The 13,226-nt window shown below is 43.9% G+C and overlaps 1 protein-coding gene across 4 annotated transcripts in view; it reads left to right on the top strand.

The window, feature by feature from the left end:
* The window catches only part of LOC129854042 (xylosyl- and glucuronyltransferase LARGE2s), a 242,808-nt gene that overhangs the window by 195,262 nt on the left and 34,320 nt on the right, over positions 1–13,226 (top strand). For all 4 annotated transcript variants that reach the window (XM_055920660.1, XM_055920659.1, XM_055920661.1 and 1 more), the window contains one exon: positions 4,069–4,183. The gene's annotated coding sequence lies outside the window, so the exon portion shown is untranslated. The remainder of the gene's footprint in view (positions 1–4,068; positions 4,184–13,226) is intronic.

Below are 13,226 nucleotides of genomic sequence, written 5' to 3'. Positions count from 1 at the left end.
GCAGCCATTCCATTATAGGCCAATCTGGCACCGTCATGTCAACATCAGTGGGCTGTTACCATACTGGGCTGCAGTTAACAGACAAACAATGGCAATACTCCAGCTATTAACAGTCAACGAGAGGAGAAGAATAGACAGAGACCTCATGTGGATCTGAGAGTGTGTGGGTGTGTGAGTGTGCATGAGTGTGCTTGATTGGATGCGTGCGTGAGTGTGTGTGGCTCAGTGTGTAACTTTAATGCCTCAGGCCCCTGCTGTCAGTGTCTAATATGGAGACTGTTGTGTAGGTGAGTATCTGTCTACCCAAAGGCAGACATTTCTTGAGCTTTTGACAGAGGTCACGTCCTCTGTTCTCTCTAAGAATGAGATGGCCATCTGGAAACACAGCAAGGAGGAGAGAAGGATGGGCGAAGGACAAAATACACTTGTTCTGTTACTTACTCTCTTTGCTCTTGCTTCCATCTTAAAATACCCCAGTCTTTTCAGCCTCCTTCTATCTCTTATAATGTAGTACCATGTGAGTTAGACACTCTCGAAGTCTTTAATGAACTCTCATTCACTCTCATTGATTGTCTTTATCCGGCGCCGACAGAGTTGGCCGCCTTACGTCGCGTTCTCAGGAAACTATGCAGTATTTTGTTTTTTTATGTATTATTACTTACATTGTTACCCCAGGAAATCTTAAGTTTTATTTACATACGTCACCTGACCAACATTACGACCAGGAATACGACTTTCCCGAAGCGGATCCTCTGTTTGGACCACCATCCAGGACAATGGATCGGATCGTAGACGAGCACATCGCGCACCGCTCCCGAGTTTACTACTCGCCAATGTCCAGTCTCTTGACAACAAGGTAGACTAAATCTGAGCACGGGTTGCCTTCCAGAGACACATCAGAGATTGTAACGTTCTTTGTTTCACGGAAACGTGGCTCACTCGAGACACTATCAGAGTCGGTACAGCCACCTGGTTTCTTCACGCATCGCGCCGACAGAAACAAACATCTCTCTGGTAAGAAGAAGGGCGGGGGGTATGCCTTATGATTAACGAGGCGTGGTGTGATCATAACAACATACAAGAACTCAAGTCCTTTTGCTCACCTGACCTAGAATTCCTTACAATCAAATGTCGACCGCATTATCTACCAAGAGAATTCTCTTCGATTATAATCACAGCCGTATATATCCCCCCAAGCAGACACATCGATGGCCCTGGATGAACTTCATTGGACTCTATGTAAACTGGAAACCACATATCCTGAGGCTGCATTCATTGTAGCTGGGGATTTTAACAAGGCTAGTCTGAAAACAAGACTCCCTACATTTTATCAACATATCGATGGCGCTACCCGGGCGGAAAAAATCCTGGACCATTGTTACTATAACTTCCGCGACGCATACAAAGCCCTGCCCTGCTTTCGGAAAATCTGACCACGACTCCATTTTGTTGCTCCCAGCCTATTGACAGAAACTCAAACAAGAAACTGCCCATGCTCAGGTCTGTTCAACGCTGGTCCGACCAATCTGATTCCACGCTTCAAGATTGCTTCGATCACGTGGACTGGGATATGTTCCCGCATAGCGTCGGACAACAACATTGATGAATACGCCGATTCGGTGAGCGAGTTTATTAGCAAGTGCATCGGTGATGTTGTACCCACAGCATCTATTAAAACCTTCCCCAACCAGAAACCGTGGATTGATGGCAGCATTCGTGCAAAACTGAAAGTGCGAACCATTGCTTTTAAGCAGGGCAAGGTGACCGGTAACATGACCAAATACAAACAGTGTAGCTATTCCCTCCGCAAGGCAATCAAACAAGCTAAGCGTCAATATAGAGACAAAGCCGAGTAGCAACTCAACGGCTCAGATACGAGAGGCATGTGGCAGAGTCTACAGTCAATCACGGACTACAAAAAGAAAATCAGCCCCATCTCGGACCACAATGTCCCTGCTCCCAGACAAACTAAACAACTTCTTTGCTCGCTTTGACGTCAATACAGTGCCAACGACACGGCCGGCTACCAAAACCTGCGGGCTCTCCTTCACCGCAGCCAACGTGAGTAAAACATTTAAACGCGTTAACCTTCGCAAGGCTGCCGGCCCAGACGGCATTCATAGCCGCGTCCTCAGAGCATGTGCAGACCAGCTGGCTGGTGTGTTTACGGACATATTCAATCACCCTTATCCCAGTCTGCTGTTCCCACATGCATCAAGAGGGCCACCATTGTTCCAGTTCCCAAGAAAGCGAAGGTAACTGAGGTAAATGACTATCCGTCATCATGAGGTGCTTTGAGAAACTAGTCAAGGATCATATCACCTCCACCCTACCTGACACCCTAGACCCACTCTAATTTGCTTACCGCCCCAATAGGTCCACAGACGACACAATCACACTGCACACTGTCCTAACCCACCTGGACAAGAGGAATACCTGTGTAAGAAGGCTGTTCATCGACTACAGCTCAGCATTTAACAACATAGTACCCTCTAAACTCGTCATTAAGCTCAAGACCCTGGGTCTCGACCCTGCCCTGTGCAACTGGGTCCTGGACTTCCTGACGGGCCGCCCCCAGGTGGTGAGATTAGGAAACAACATCTCCACCCCGCTGATCCTCAACACTGGGGCCCCACAAGGGTGCGTTCTCAGTCCTCTCCTGTACTCCCTGTTCACCCACGACTGCGTGGCCATGCACGCCTCCAACTCAATCATCAAGTTTGCAGACGACACTACAGTAGTAGGCTTGATTACCAACAACGACGAGACGGCCTACAGGGAGGAGGTGAGGGCCCTCGGAGTGTGGTGTCAGGAAAATAACCTTACACTCAACGTCAACAAAACAAAGGAGATGATCATGGACAGGGAACAGCAGAGGGTGCGCCGCCCTATCCACATCGACGGGCAGTAGTGGAGAAGGTGGAAAGTTTTAAGTTCCTCGGTGTACACATCACGGACAAACTGAAATGGTCCAACCACACAGACAGTGTGGTGAAGAAGGCGCAGCAGCGCCTCTTCAACCTCAGGAGGCTGAAGAAATTTGGCTTGTCACCAAAAACACTCACAAACTTTTACAGATGCACAATCGAGAGCATCCTGTCGAGCTGTATCACCGCCTGGTACGGCAACTGCTCCGCCCACAACCATAAGGCTCTCCAGAGGGTAGTGAGGTCTGCACAACGCGTCACCGGGGGAAAACTACCTGCTCTCCAGGACACCTACACCACCCAATGTCACAGGATCATCAAGGACAACAACCACCCGAGCCACTGCCTGTTCACCCCTCTATCATCCAGAAGGCGAGGTCGGTACAGCGGCATCAAAGCTGGGACCGAGCGACTGAAAAACAGCTTTTATCCCAAGGCCATCAGACTGTTAAACATCCATCACTAACATTGAGTGGCTGCTGCCAACATACTGACTCAATCTCTAGCCATTTTAATAATAAAAAATTGTATGTAATAAATGTATCACTAGTCACTTTAAACTATGCCACTTTATATAATGTTTCCATACCTTACACCACTCATCTCAAATGTATATACTGTACTCTATACCATCTACTGCATCTTGCCTATGCCGTTCGGCCGTCGTTGATCCATATATATTTTTATGTACGTATTCGTATTCATTCCTTTACACTTGTGTGTATAAGGTAGTTGTTGTGAAATTGTTAATTACTTCTTTGATATTACTGCATGGTCTGAACTAGAAGTGCAAGCATTTCGCTACACTCGCATTAACATCTGCTAACCATGTGTATGTGACAAATAAGATTTGATTTGATTTGATATATTCACTGTATGTCTGGGCAACATATAATTGAGAGGCTACAGAAAGTGAAGATTTTGCCAAAAGATAGGCATTCTCTGGCACACTGGCACACACTTGAATGTTCTGTAAAAAATGTAATCTAACATATACTATGATTGATTGATTAAACAAACTCTTTTTTGTTTATGGTACTTTTGATCAACGTCTATGCTATTTGTTATCCAAATCACTGAGCACGATTTTATGTTATTTATCTTTAGCTGTAATGCTCACTGTTTCCCTGTTTCTTTCCAGGTTGAGAGAGGGAGGATTTCCCTCTTGTATTACCCTCCTTCCAGGCTGACCGGTGAGGTCTCCAAGTACTGAGAGGTTGCTTTTCCCATTGACTGAATTTCAGATAGTGAACCTGGTGAGTAACCAATGGGAATTCTTAGCTTTCAAATATCTGGATGTCATTGGCAACTTTGTTGTTTGTGTGAGTGTGTAAGTGCATGTATCTTTGTCTGTAACGCGCGCGTGTGTGTGTGTGTGTGTTAGTTCATTGCTCAAAGTAATGTACAGTGATGTACACCAGAGTTATGAATGTAAAACCCATAGCCATTGATGTGAACTAGTTATTACAACAGCATGTCTGATTTTAAACATACGTCTCAGTAGTGGTAATCCTATTACTGGATCTCTGCATTGGTGATACATACGCACACACACACACACACACACACTCACACACCCTGCAAGTTGCAGGGAAGATAGGTCAGCTTGTATGAATGTGGAAGGGTGTGTGCCTGCATGCCTGTGTCTATGCATGTTTCTAGCTGTACCCTGCGAAGCTTCGTATAGTGTGGTTCCATAAGCCTCGGCGCAGCAGCGCTAGACTGGGTCTTTCTGCTGATATCTGTGTTGTTATCCCCCATCTGTCAGCCTGCTGTCTGCCTGGCCTCCATTGCTTTGATCCATGCACACTTAACATTTCTTGCTATGGCTTTGCTTTAGATTTGTCCTCATTAAACATTTAAAACACAATCTATATTCACAGCCAGATGTGGTGATGTGTGGGTAAGTTTGTTTGTGTGTGTGAGTGATGCGCGGGTTGACTCATAACCCGCAGTCCCCGCGATTATATCCACGGGGCAGGCACGTTTAGGGTCATGAAATATTGTGTGGATGAAGGGCATGTTGAATAAAGAAAAAACAATAAATGTGTCATTCATGTGCAACTTAAAGGCTACATTGAGGTTTTTCTTAAATTATTTTTGGGCTATCTGGCATTACCCCTACCTACATGTACACATTACCTCGACTAGCCTGTACCTTCGCACATTGACTCGGTACAGGTACCCCCTGTATATAGCTTCGTTATTGTTATGTCATCTTATTGTGTTACTTTTTATTTTATTTCTCACGTCCTCTGCACAACTGAGCAAGAGGACAAGTACATTAGAGTGTCTAGTTTGAGAAACAGACGCCTCACAAGTCCTCAACTGGCAGCTTCATTAAATAGTACCCTCAAAACACCAGTCACAACGTTAACAGTGAAGAGGCGTCTCAGGGATGCTGGCCTTCTAGGCAGAGTTGCAAAGAAAAATGCATAGCTCAGGCTGGCTAATAAAAATAAAAGATTTAGATGGGCAAAAGAACACAGACACTGCACAGAGGAACTCTGCCTAGAAGGCCAGCATCCCGGAGTCGCGTCTTCACTGTTGACGTTGAGACTGGGGTTTTACGGGTACTATTTAATGAAGCTGCCAGTTGAGGACTTGTGAGGCGTCTGTTTCTCAAACTAGACACTCTAATGTACTTGTCCTCTTGCTCAGTTGTGCACAGGGCCTCCCACTCCTCTTTCTATTCTGGTTAGAGCCAGTTTGCGCTGTTCTGTGAAGGGAGTAGTACACAGCGTTGTATGAGATCTTCAGTTTCTTGGCAATTTCTTGCATGGAATAGCCTTAATTTCTCAGAAGAAGAATAGACTGACGAGTTTCAGAAGAAAGTTATTTGTTTCTGGCCATTTTGAGCCTGTATTCGAACCCACAAATGCTGATGCTCCAGATACTCAACTAGTCTAAAGAAGGCCAGTTTTATTGCTTCTTCAATCAGGACATCAATTTTCAACTGTGCTAACATAATTGCAAAAGGGTTTTCAAATGATCAATTAGCCTTTTAAAATGATCAACTTGGATTAGCTAACACAACATGCCATTAGAACACAGGACTGATGGTTGCTGATAATGGGCCTCTCTGTATGCCTATGTAGATATTCCATAAAGAATCTACCGTTTCCATCTACAATAGTCATTTACAACATTAACATTTGTCTACACTGTATTTCTGATCAATTTGATGTTATTTTAATGGACAAAAAATGTGACCCCAAACTTTTGAACGGTAGTGTATATGAAGGGTCTACATGTGGCCTATCAACTTTCACAGTGAAAGCTTTTGTTGAATGTTTTGTGCATATGAATTAACTGAATATTGACAAATGCATCAGTAAACAAATATATTTCACCTATTTAATGCAACCCTTGCTGTTATCTCAAAGCAGCATGCTTTAAAATTTTTAAATGTAATTTAATTTAACCTTTATTTAACTAGGCATGTCAGTTAATAACAAATTCTTATTTACAATGACGGCCTACCCCGGCCAAACCCTCCCCTAACCCGGACGATGCTTGGCCAATTGTGCGCCGCCTTATGGGACTCCCGATCACGGCTGGTTGTGATACAGCCCGGGTTCGAACCAGGGTCTGTGGTGACGCCTCTAGCACTGAGATGGCACAAAACTGACATAAATGTTTGGAAATGATAACTTAACTTTCTCATCCATAGCCTTAAAACACTGTTTAGCTCACATCTGAAGGCTGGGGGGCATTTAGGACGTACTGCGGATCGCTAAAATATCCTAATGATTATGATCACACTTCCTCAATTCAAATATTGTGGCGACATTATAGGAACGATGGTTTGGTATGGTTTAGAAACTTGGGAACCAAGTTCTAGTTATCAGTGTGGCCCCATCACCTAGACATGTTGAAATATTGTATCTTCATGCCTCGAATAAAAACCTTCAGGCTTCTGTCAAAACTATCAATTTATTTTTTAAATCAGAATTTCAGGCGGCAGTTTGGAATAAACTAATCCCGTCCGAATCGTCCTCTGGAATAATGGACATTCTGGAGTAATTATGACAAAATCAACACTCTTTAGTAATACTAGTCCCGTGCAAATAGGTCTTTGGTCATGTGCATGCAATGCATACATGCGGCACGTAAATAGAGCAAGGGTTTTTACTTTTTACCTTTATTTAACTAGGCAAGTCAGTTAAGAACAAATTCTTATTTTCAATGACAGCCTAGGAACAGTGGGTTAACTGCCTTGTTCAGGGGCAGAACGACAGATTTGTACCTTGTCAGCTTAGGGATTCAAACTTGCAACCTTTCGGTTACTAGCCCAATGCTCTAACCACTAGGCTACCCTGCCGCCCTGAAGGAAGGAATAGGGAATGTTTTTCGTATACAAATGAGAGATTTTGGTTACAGAATTTTTCAGTCAGAAATGTCTGTAATTATGTTGCAGCTTCATCAACACGGACAGTGCGATAAAGACTTTGATGTTCTGTGGTGGTCGCTGCATCAGGGAGGAGAGAGAGACAACTGGTGCTAGTCACACAGTCACTCGCTGTCTTTTTTTTAACACAGTGCAGCAAGTCTGAGCCTGGCCTGGCACAATCAAATAAATTGCTGGTCAGACACCCCCTAGTCATTTGTGTCTTCATTATTTAATCAAAGAGTGTGCTTAAAGCGTCAGACAAGCTCAGTGAATATAGTTGATTTGATTAAAACACATAGGATGTGTCAATATATGGGAAAAAAACTAGTTTAAACATTTTTACTAATTGATTGGTCGAAAGAACAGACAACTCTTGGTCGACCAAGATATTTTTTAGTCGGGGACGGCCCTAGTGAGCATGCATGTGTGGGTGGGTGCGTGTGTTTATCCTTTCTTAAACATATTCTCTCCTGGTTGTGCTGTGTGACAAGCTATATCCAGTGAGACTCTTAAGGTCTCTGTCAGGGCATTGGATCGTAATAAACTTGAGCGCTTAGTATAACCATCCACACTGGCACGTGGGTGGTGGGGATTTGATGTGGTTCACAGGCTCACACAGGCCCTTACCTCATATAACACACACACACACACACACACACACACACACACACACACACACACACACACACACACACACAGCATCCCACTGGTCCTCTCCTTCACAGGAGCCAGACACATCATTACAGAGCTGACTGGTCAGGGTTAGGAGTTTCTACTACAATACCTCTCTCGTCCTGCCCTGACACCCTACCCCTTGACCTCTGACCCCTGACCAGTGAAAGTGGACGGAGCTTATTGTCTTTAGCACTGCCTGATTGGCTCTCCCACAGGGCTTAGAGGGTCAGGTGGTGTGCTGACTTTACACTTCGCACACAGGTAGGTTAGAGTATCTCAGAATATCTGAGCCTACTGTGCTGTGGCTTATGGGCAGTGCCTGAGGGGCCATGGCTGCTCATATAGGCTATGAAATATTTCTCGACTTTGAACTTGGAGAGTCCAGTTCTACCTTCTCCTCAGCAGATTAGTTACTGACAGGGAGGGGTAATTATGATATTCCCATTTTGGGGGTGGGGGGTTGTGTATAGGTACACTAAGTGTACAAAACATTAGGAACACCTTCCTAATACTGAGTTGCACGCCCTTTTGCCTTCAGAACAGCCTTAATTCGTCAGGGCATGGACTCTACAAGGAAGTCAAAAGCGTTCCAGAGGGATGCTGTACCATGTTTGACTTCAATGCTTCCCACAGTCATGTTCAATTTGGCTGGATGTCTTTTGGGTGGTGGACCATTCTTGATACACATGGGGAAACTGTTGAGCGTGAAACACCCAGCAGCGTTGCAGTTCTTGACACACTCAAACCTGTGCGCCTGGCACCTTCTACCATTCACTTGGTCAGTCTATATCATGGAAAGAGCAGGTGTTCCTAATGTTTTCTGCACTCAGTGTATATGTTTTAGGGATGGTGGGGGGCAGGGGTGTTATAGGGATGGAAATGGGAGGCAGTGGGGTGGAAGTTTTAAATAGTCCTGTGTGTGAGTACACCAGTAGTTATTGACAGGGAGAAATGGTAACTGGGTATAATCCAATGAAGATATGTATATTTTAGACTGGCAGTTGTTTAGACTGGCGAGGGAGTATATGAAGAGTTTATTTCCAAAACGCTATATACGTACATGTTCAGGTGTGTTTTTTTTCACGATATAATCATGGCATTGGGTTGTTTAATGACAAACATGTATTTGTTTAAGATCTATCATTTTTGATATTTTCATTTCAGACACAAATAATCATGCTATATACAGTATTCGCCTCACTCTCAGAGAAACAAGTAGTACTGCTAGGTTTTATAGTGAAATGTAACAAATAACTATGTTTTTAATAAAGAGCTGTACAAATGATACAATTATATATATAAAAAAAACATTCAATACAGTAATATGAGATCTGTATGTAATACCTTTACATTTGACATTGTTATCATTTAGCAGATGCTTTTAACTCGAGCGACTTAGTTAGTGCATTCATCTTAAGATAGTTAGTTGAGACAACCACATGTCACAGTCAAACATACAGGATTCGAACATTCCATTCCATTCCAGTTCAACAATGGATATATAGCGTTTTTAAAACAAAAACACATTTTAATCTAAAATCTATGAATAAAAAAATCTGAAGGCTGTCATATTTTACACACACATGAACATATCCATAAGCTGTAACGGCTCTCGTGTGTAGAATGACCGGACCAAAGTGCAGCGTGGTAGGCTTACATTGTAACTTTATTGATGACGCCAAACAAAATAACAAAGTCAAAAAAACGAAAGCGCACATTTCTGTAAGGCTAAGAAACTAAACAGAAAACAAGATCCCACAACCTAATGGTGGGAAAAAGGGCTGCCTAAGTATGATCCCCAATCAGAGACAACGATAGACAGCTGCCTCTGATTGGGAACCACACTCGGCCAAAAACAAAGAAACAGAAGACATAGAATTTCCCACACGAGTCACACCCTGACCTAACCAAACATAGAGAATAATAAGGATCTCTAAGGTCAGGGCATGACATAAGCAATCATTTCTGATGAAAAAACACGTGAACAATTGGTTGACGTAGCATTTTGGAAATAAACTCTTCATATTGAAAGAGAAAACATTATGGAAGACATTAAAAGAGAGGAGATGTGATTCATACAAGCTCATAATGGAAGTCTCTCCTCTCCCTGAAGTGAGCATCCTCAGCCCTTCCTCTCCTCCTCACCCCTCTCTACACTTCTGCTGTCCTCAATGCCCCTCTTCCCCTCTTTCCATCCGTTACACTTCTCCCTCCCCTCTCTCCATCTCTAAACCTACCTCCACCCATTCTCCTCCCTCTCCTCTTCTCCCCTCCTCTTGTCCATCTTATCCACTCCTCCTCTCCTCCCCCTCTCATCCACTACGCTTTCAGAGAGATAAATGCCTCTCATCTTCTGCTTTGGAAGGTAAGAAATGGTGGTTCTGCTCCACTGGGGAAATAAACTCTACCCCATCCTTTATCATCCCTCTCCCCACTGCACTCCCCTCCTCTCATCTCCTCTTCATAAACAGTCCCTCTTTCCTCCCCCTTTTCCCATAAGGCCTACTGTCACACTTCCATCTCTCTTTCTCTTCCCCTCTCTCTAGCGCTCTCTCTCGCTTTCGCTCTCTCCCTCTCTAAACCCTTATAGTTGACTCTCTCCTTTTCTCATACATGGAGATTTTATCTGATATTACATGATCTTTGTCTTCATGATCTCTGTTTTTTGGGATTCAGCTTTGGATGATTAACTACTAAGTTAATGATGTTGTTGTTTTTGAAGGCGCCGAGCCGCAGCGATAGCGTAGCCAATGTTTTATCCAATAACCCTCATACTACCAACATATTTTACATACATTTTCTACCAACTAGCCGGCCTTCGCCCCATACCCTGCCCTGGACTTCAGTCACTGTTACTAGTCGGCTACCACACGGCACTCAACCCTGCACCTCAGAGACGGGTCACTTTAATAATGTTAACATACTGCTTCACCCACTTCATATGTACAGTATATACTGTATTCTAATCAAGGCCCATCCCATATAACTACTGCTGTACACACATTTTCTATTCATATACTGTCCGTAGGGTGTATACACTCCATCATATACAGTACCCGTCAAAAGTTTGTCTGGCAGCTTGTTTATCCTGTGTTAAGGTAAGAGAGGGTGGATATCCCCGCAGGTCTCGTTCCAGAAGGTTCTTGGGGGGGAAATACAGCAGGTGCCATGGAAACCCAATCTCTGTCTCTCTGTCTGTCTCTGTCTCTGTCTCTCTCTCTCTCCACTGTTTCCTACCCAACTATTTATATGGGACACCCTTTGGGAGCCAGGGAAACCTAAACCATGTAAACTCCCTTCTCTCTCTCCCCCTTCCCACTCCTTTTATGGTGCTGGGGAAACCCAACCCTGGGAACCCCCCCTGTTTATGTCGGACCCCCTGTATTGGTGTTTGGGTGAGGGGACTATGGGTTTACTGGCCAAGGCCCCGCCAGGGTGACCCTTAACCCCATAATTAGGAGATGAGAAGAGGTGTTAACCTGCATTAGATATCTGGTTTGACAGCCACTGGATCCTCAGCCAACAACCCTGGACACTGATCTAAGGTCAGTTCTGTCTGCGTCTCCTCTAATGGTGAGGAATGGCAGAAGGTAAGCTGATCCTAGATCTATAACTGTGACTATGGGTAACTTCTACCCAAAGCAACCAGAGGAGAAAGAGCATTGGAGACGAGAGGAAAGCAGTGAAACCAGTTGAACTAAAGGTCCGTTTGCAATATAAAATCTTTAAACCGGTGCCTGTAGAAGTGCTGTATGAAACACTGTCCTTTCATCAGGGTGTTTTCTTTTTGGTAATGGTATAGAACGGCTAGTGCTGCTACCAGTTGTCTGTGTGTGGTTTTCGTAGTGGTTTCCACATCTGACTGGCTTGATTTAGCTTGGACGCTCAAAGGCAAACTGGTGCTCCAGGGACTGAGATTGCATTGCATTGCAGCATTTATATATGTTCTTCTCACACACACACACACACACACACACACACACACACACACACACACACACAGAGAGAAATGCCTGTGACTGGCCTTGCATGGGTAGATACAGTATCGTTGTGCTCCTGTGTAAGAGATAAGGAGTGCTGAGACTGTACCCTCTGCTCCTCTCTGCTCTTTCAGCTCAGTTCAATCTCCCTCCAGACTTTCTCCAGTTATTACTGTCCCTAATGGGGGATCCATCATCACAGCTTCATTTAGATAGCAGGCCAGACGCAGGCTCCAACTAGCTTTCTGTTTAGCGAGAACAACATTGTGTTCTACTTTAATTAGAGAGCTGTACTCCCCCGTCTCATGAGCCCACCCACTCACATGCACATATGTAAGTACACATGCATAGACGGACACACATTCCCTACTTAAGTGATCATGCCAGAGAAGCCGGTGTTTGGAGGATATATTGGCACGGGTGTTGTTAGGCCTGAGACGAAGTCGGGCTAAGAATGCGCGATTTCGCATGGCTTAGAAATTGTGCTCTCTCGTCAGGACACTGTCGTTCAGAGGAGCTAGCCAACAACACAGCTAACACAATAACTTCAAACTGAAGCTGGAAAGACGGCAAACTAGCTTAATTTCATTTAGTTTGAACTGTTTTCTATAGACATTTCATGATGTATTTCCACAAAAAGTACGCCAGCTGATTTATGATTTCAACTGGCTGAGAAAAGCTGTCTGCCTGTCTGTCTCGTCCCGACATGTTCATTACTATGGGACAGCTGGAGATCGAATTTGAACATTGAAACAATAATTTTTTCCGCTGTTGAAAACCAAATGCTAGTTTAAAAGAAATGGGAGATAATGTCTAGATGCTTTTTATAGTGAAGATCAAGTTTATAAATTGCGTGGCTGGGCTGATGAGACAGTGGATTGCGCAGTGAGATGGAACATAAGCATTTTAACGTCATAGCTTTAGCTGGTGGTAACTTGTGAAATAGACACCGAAATGGTAATGGAACCAATCAGCATTCAGAATTAGACCCACATGTTGTATAAATATACATAGAACCACTTGGAGCCAACCATGTCTGCATTTATGTGCACACATTCATGCGCGCACATCAGGGTTAGGGTCAATTCGGAATTTCTGAATGTAATTTAATTCAAACAATACATTTGGAAGCAGGAAACAGAATTACAGGAAACAGAATTACATTTGAATTGAAGGAATGCATGCACACACACACTAACACTGTTAATCATCCACTCTTAGGAATCAGGTTACTCAGTAATGCATAGGTAA

Source organism: Salvelinus fontinalis, chromosome 4 (assembly GCF_029448725.1).
Source record: "Salvelinus fontinalis isolate EN_2023a chromosome 4, ASM2944872v1, whole genome shotgun sequence".
Classification (NCBI taxonomy): Eukaryota; Metazoa; Chordata; class Actinopteri; order Salmoniformes; family Salmonidae; genus Salvelinus; species Salvelinus fontinalis.
The sequence above is the reverse complement of the archived record's forward strand: the minus strand, read 5'-3'. Positions and strand labels throughout refer to the sequence as shown.